This window comes from Portunus trituberculatus, unplaced genomic scaffold (assembly GCF_017591435.1).
Source record: "Portunus trituberculatus isolate SZX2019 unplaced genomic scaffold, ASM1759143v1 PGA_scaffold_67__1_contigs__length_338168, whole genome shotgun sequence".
NCBI classification, from domain to species: Eukaryota; Metazoa; Arthropoda; class Malacostraca; order Decapoda; family Portunidae; genus Portunus; species Portunus trituberculatus.
Window position 1 is genome coordinate 112,623 of NW_025541708.1, and position 6,511 is coordinate 119,133.

The following is a 6,511-nucleotide window of genomic DNA, read 5'->3' on the forward strand; positions in this document are numbered from 1 at the left end:
ACGGGTTACACAAGGTAAGGGGGGGAAGGACTGAGATAAGATTGTGCATAACTGAGCAAAACAAGGGCTGGATATTGAAAAAGTGAAGATGAGGGTGAAAGTTAAGTCAAAAGTGAGCGAGTAGGTTACACACACACACACACACACACACACACACACACACACACACACACACACACACACACATGTACGTTTCTGATTATCATATACTATATTAATTTTTATTTTTTTTTCTTATAGTTACAACTCTCTCTCTCTCTCTCTCTCTCTCTCTCTCTCTCTCACACACACACACACACACACACACACTCAGTGGACGGCCCGGTAGCTCAGTGATTAGAGCGCTGGCTTCGCAAGCCAGATGACCGGGGTTCGATTCCCCGGCCGGGTGGAGATATTTGGGTGTGTCTCCTTTCACGTGTAGCCCCTGTTCACCTAGCAGTGAGTAGGTACGGGATGTAAATCGAGGAGTTGTGACCTTGTTGTCCCGGTGTGTGGTGTGTGCCTGGTCTCAGACCTATCCCAAGATCGGAAATAATGAGCTCTGAGCTCGTTCCGTAGGGTAACGTCTGGCTGTCTCGTCAGAGACTGCAGCAGATCAAACAGTGAATTACACACACACACACACATGAGAACATAGGAAATGAGGGAAGCTGCTAGAGGGCGCCAGCCTTACAAATGTGTGAACAAACCAATAAATCCACCGATCATTCTCATTCATAAATTGATCTAATCTTCCTTTAAATCTTCTTATTAACTTGCACTAACAATATGGTTATTGAGTCCTTTCTGTCCATCAACCACTCTGTTAGAGAACCAGTTACTTTCCATTTCTTTCACAAACCTAAATTTTTCAACCCTTTTTTTTGTATGTCCTGGCATATAGTGCCTGTAGGTAACTTAAAGAGTATTGGAAGAGCTGTTAAGCTTCCACTCATTAGTGTCGCAGGCAATTTTCGAACAAAGCTTGAACGCATTATTCGTTTTTGGCTATTGATTCTACAAGATCTTTGCTCGTATCCCCTTTGTTATAACCCCCATATACCAATTGAATGCTTTTAGCAGATCCTCTTAAAGTACGTCTCTCTAAAGAGTGCAAATTTAGTATCTTCAGTTTCGTAGGGAATATCCCTCATTCTCGGTATCCTTTTAAACATTCTCCTTTACGCTGATTTTAATACATCTATAACCTTCCTATAATGTGGGCACATGAACTGTACAGCATAATCTAAATGCGATCTAACCAGCATCAAGTATAACTTTAGTATTACTTCAAGATATCTGCTTTTAACACTCCTAAAATTTATTCCTATTACCCTGCTGTTTGCTTTATTTCTAGCCTCTATGCATTGTTTTCTTAAATAAAAGATCGGAGCTAACCGTAACTCCTTAATATTTTTTTCATATTCTGAGCATATCAGGGCTTCGTTGTTTGTTGTTTGTGTGGATTTCCCCTACCTCCACTATGTACTTTGCATCTGTTAATGTTAAACTGCTTTTGCCATCTGTCTGTCCGTTCATTCACCCTATTTAAGACAAGACATGCAAGACAATGGCTTCCAAATCTAATGTAATTAATCTACCCTTTTTTGTGCAAGACTGGCGAAGGGCAACAAAAACGAAAAAAAAGAGCCCACTAGATTGTCAGTTCCCTTAAAGTTATTAAGAGTTACCCAAAAGTCAGGAAAAAAAAAATGTCTTGAAACCTCCCTCTTAAAAGAAGTTAAGTCGTAGGAAGATGGAAATACAGAAGCAGGCAGCGATTTCCAGAGTTTACCTGAGGAAGGTACGAATGATTAACTGGTTAACTCTTGTATTAGAAATTTGGACGGAATAGGGTGAGAGGAAGAAGAAAGGCTTGTGCAACGAAGCCGCAGGAGGAGGAGAGGCATGGAGTTAGCAAGATCAATAGTGCAGTTAGCATGAAAATATCGATAAAAGATAGCAAAAGATGCAATATTCCGGCGGTGAGAAAGACACAGAAGACAGTCAGTCAGAGGATCAGAGGAACGGAGTTGACGAAACGAAAAGCTTTTGATTCCACCCTATCTAACAAAACTGTGAGTGGAACATCCCTAAACATGCGAAGAATATTCCATACAAGGTCGGATAAGGCCGGACTTCCTGAAGGGTTGGTCGTCTCTGAAAAGATGTGGAAAAGTGTAGGGTGGTATCATCAGACTGGATAGGGCAAGAAATTTGGTTAAGAACATCATTAGTGAATAATAGAAAGAGAATGGGTGACAGGATAGAACCCTGAGGAACACCACTTTAATTTTAGGAGAAAAACAATGACCGTCTACCACGGCTGCAATAGAACGGTTAGAAAGGAAACTTGAGATAAAGTTGCACAGAGAAGGATAGAAACCGTAGGGGCAGTTTTGAAATCAAAGCTTTGTGCCAGACTCTATCAAAATTTTTTGATATGTCTAACGTAACAGCAAAAGTTTCACCAAAATCTCTAAGAGGGATATGATCAAGACTCAGTGAGGAAAGACAGATCACTAATAGAGCGGCCTTGACGGAAGCCACACTGGTGATCAGAGAGAAGATTGTGAAATGACAGATGTTTGAGAATCTTCCTATTGAGGAGAGATTAAAAAAACTTAAGAAAAGCAAGAAATTAAAGTTATAAGGCGGTAGTTTGAGAGACTAGAAGGGTCACGTTTTCTAGAAATAGGCTGAATGTAAGCAAACTTCCAGCATGATAGAAAGATAGAAATCGATAGACATAGTTGAAAGAGTTTGGCCAGCAAGGTACAAGCACGAAAGCACAGTTTTTGAGAACAAAAAGAGACACCCCATCAGGTCCATAAGCCTTCCGAGGGTCTAGGCCAGCGAGGGTATGGAAAACATCGTTACGTAGGCATGAAATAGTCAGAGGGAGGAAGAGAGGGAGGGACAAGCCCAGAATCATCCAAGGTGGAGTTATTAACAAAGGTTTGAGAGAAGAGGTCAGCTATAGAGACAGAAAAGATGGCAGTGGTGCCATCAGGATGAAATAAAGGAGGGAATGATGAAGAAGTAAACTTATTGGAGATTCTTTTGGCCAGATGCCAGAAGTCTCGAAGGGAGTTCGAGTTCGAGAGATTCAGACATTTTCTGTTTATGAAGGAGTGTTTGGCAAGTTGAAGAACAGACTTGGTATGATTCCAGGCAGAAATATAAATAGCATGAAATTCAAGTGATGGAAGGTTTTAGTACCTTTTGGTGGCAACCTCTCTGTCATACTGTATAGCACGAGAAAAGGCTGTGTTAAACCAAAATTTAGAAGGTTTAGGTTGAGAAAAAGAATGAGGAATGTACTCCTCCATGGCAGGTACTATCACTTCATTAATGCATTCAGCACACAGAGATGGGTCTCTGACACAGAAACAGTAATCACTTCAGGGAAAAATCAGCATAATACCTCCTCAGGTCCTCATAACTGGCAGAGACAAAACGCCAGAGGCACTTCCGCCTTGGGGGATCCTAAGGAGGGATTGGAGAGATAGGACAAGATACAGCTATGAGGTTGTGATCCGAGGAGCCCAACGGAGAAGATAAGGCAACAGCATATATATATATATATATATATATATATATATATATATATATATATATATATATATATATATATATATATATATATATATATATATATATATATATATATATATATATATATATATATATATATATATATATATATATATATATATATATATATATATATATATATATATATATATATATATATATATATATATATATATATATATATATATATATATATATATATATATATATATATATATATATATATATATATATATATATATATATATATATATATATATATATATATATATATATATATATATATATATATATATATATATATATATATATATATATATATATATATATATATATATATATATATATATATATATATATATATATATATATATATATATATATATATATATATATATATATATATATATATATATATATATATATATATATATATATATATATATATATATATATATATATATATATATATATATATATATATATATATATATATATATATATATATATATATATATATATATATATATATATAGACACACACACACACACACACACACACACACACACATATATATATATATATATATATATATATATATATATATATATATATATATATATATATATATATATATATATATATATATATATATATATATTCTCTCACCCGTCCTATGTGGTGCTTTGATTTATCTGTAATCCACTCACGGTCATTCTTGTATAATCTTATTGTTCTACATGGGATGTTAGCTACCTGGCGTGTTTGTTATCTATCAATAAGATATCTATGCACTTTTACAGCCTTTCAATCTCTCCGAACACACACCGTACAACACAGCAGAACAACAACCACCAAAAACAATAATACCTTTTCCCCCTTTTGAGGGTCCATCACTCTAACATAGTTATTAGGACATTTTATTTTGTTTTTAAACTTTATTCATTTGGTTAACTTTTTTCAATCTCTCATATATTATTTAGCCATATGCTTTTTTGTTTACATATGTATATTTATGTGTTTTAGTGTTTATGTATCTATTTTATCTTTTTAAATTTTCATTTGTTTTGTATATTTGAAAAAAAAAAAGCTATGGTATATACACATTCATACCTTCCCACACGCTTCATTCACAATGGGTTTTTAATCCTATTCCAAAACTATTGTTCTTTTTCAGGGCTGGGGTAATGGAGGGAAGACTCACAAGCTCACAGGGTGGCTACGTATCATTACTACGTATTGTGTATATACATAGATAGGGAACATATTCATATCAAATCTTGCATCACTTAAATCATACATAATTTCATACTTTTATTTACATATAATTTTGGTGAAACATGTGCATAGTGCATAACACATGACATAATATTTACACATAAATCACAACTCTCTTAGATTAGATTGGTCTCAGTCAAGTAAATCATCAGTCTATCGACCACACCCGGATGTTCGTCACCCATTTGGGTAGTCTGAGTTAACGGGAAGCCGCTACTCCGGCAATACGCTGTCAAGGGCCGCCTCTCCCCATCAATAACGCGCAAAGCGAAGTAGGATGTGCTTAACACAGAGGTTGATATTGTAACTGCATCGAACACTGGTGAGAAAGTGTTGGCGAAGTAGGGTTGGTGGGGAGGGTGCAGCCCATCCTGAGGCGTGCGAGGACCACTTCCTCCTGCCTTGTGGGGCGATTAGAGGAGGCCCACTCGGCCAGGATGGGTTTGATGGTGTGGAGGTGGATGTTGTCCTAGTGACTTTGTCATAAACGTTTTGCTGATGATTTGATTACTGAGAGGCATGACTGCAGATCCCGACGGATGTTACACGCTACCTCGAGCTCTGCAGCAGACCGATCTAGCATGTCAGCCAGTTCATTCCCGCAAATCAGTACGAAGGATTTATGGCATGAATACAACTTATCAATGATGTTGCCCTGGATTCATTAATCACTAACTTCTCATGCATTACCAAACACACAATCAATCCATACTTTCTTCATTCTCACATATCCTCCCCCAGAACACCACACACTCCTTAATATCTCTTTCTTCTACACATATCCACATACGTCCTGCTCTCCTCTCTTCCACTTCCTAAGCGGTTGTGAACAAATATTGATTGGGTAAAGGCCGGATATCCGCGGACCAACCACCTCTTTTGTCGTGCTGTCAACCCACTTCCTGCTGTGAAGGAAAGCTGTCGATGGAGCGGGCTCGTGGGAAGAAGGCACAATCAAAACAGGGAAATCATGGAACGTTGCTGAGGAGGGGAAGCAGGGGGAAATAAGAGGCAGTTTCCACTCATTGGAGAGGAATGGAGAGGGAGGAAAGTAAAAAGAAAGGCGAGTATCGCAGGGGAGAGACCACAGAAAACGGAGTTAAATCTGTTGAAAGAAAACTACAATGATGGTAGGTTTTTGTAGGTAGTCCTTAAGTAAATGTTTCGCTGATCTTTGCTGCTCCTTTGTAATGGTGTCCTGAGGCGTGAGTATAAATACATGCTAGTGTGGAGTATATGTAACCTTTATTTGCTAGTATATCATATCAATTAATTTAGAGAGAGAGAGAGAGAGAGAGAGAGAGAGAGAGAGAGAGAGAGTGGCACGTGCTATGTCTGACAAGTGTGTTTAACAGCGGAGTAATGTCATGTCGAGGAAGTTCCATTAAGATATGTTACAAAAGTATGACCTTGTGTATTCAGAAGCCACAAAAAAAAAAAAAGTATGAAAAGAGCATATTTGACATTCTACTTTCAACTTTTGAAGGCGAAAAATTTTTACAATAATTAAATTAACACAGACATAGACAAGTCTTTTCCACGAACCAGCACACTTCCTATACTTCAAGTTATCATGAAAAAAAAAAAAAATAAATAATAATTAATGAAATAATAAAAGATTTAAACCTTAGTAACCGATTTAGGTGATGGAAT

The 6,511-nt window shown here is 36.7% G+C and overlaps 1 non-coding gene across 1 annotated transcript; it reads left to right on the top strand.

Annotated features, from left to right (window-relative positions):
* The first annotated feature begins 318 nt into the window (after window positions 1-318).
* Window positions 319-392, top strand: Trnaa-cgc. Its single transcript has one exon. It is a non-coding gene; the product is annotated as a tRNA-Ala (tRNA).
* The last annotated feature ends 6,119 nt before the right edge of the window (window positions 393-6,511 follow it).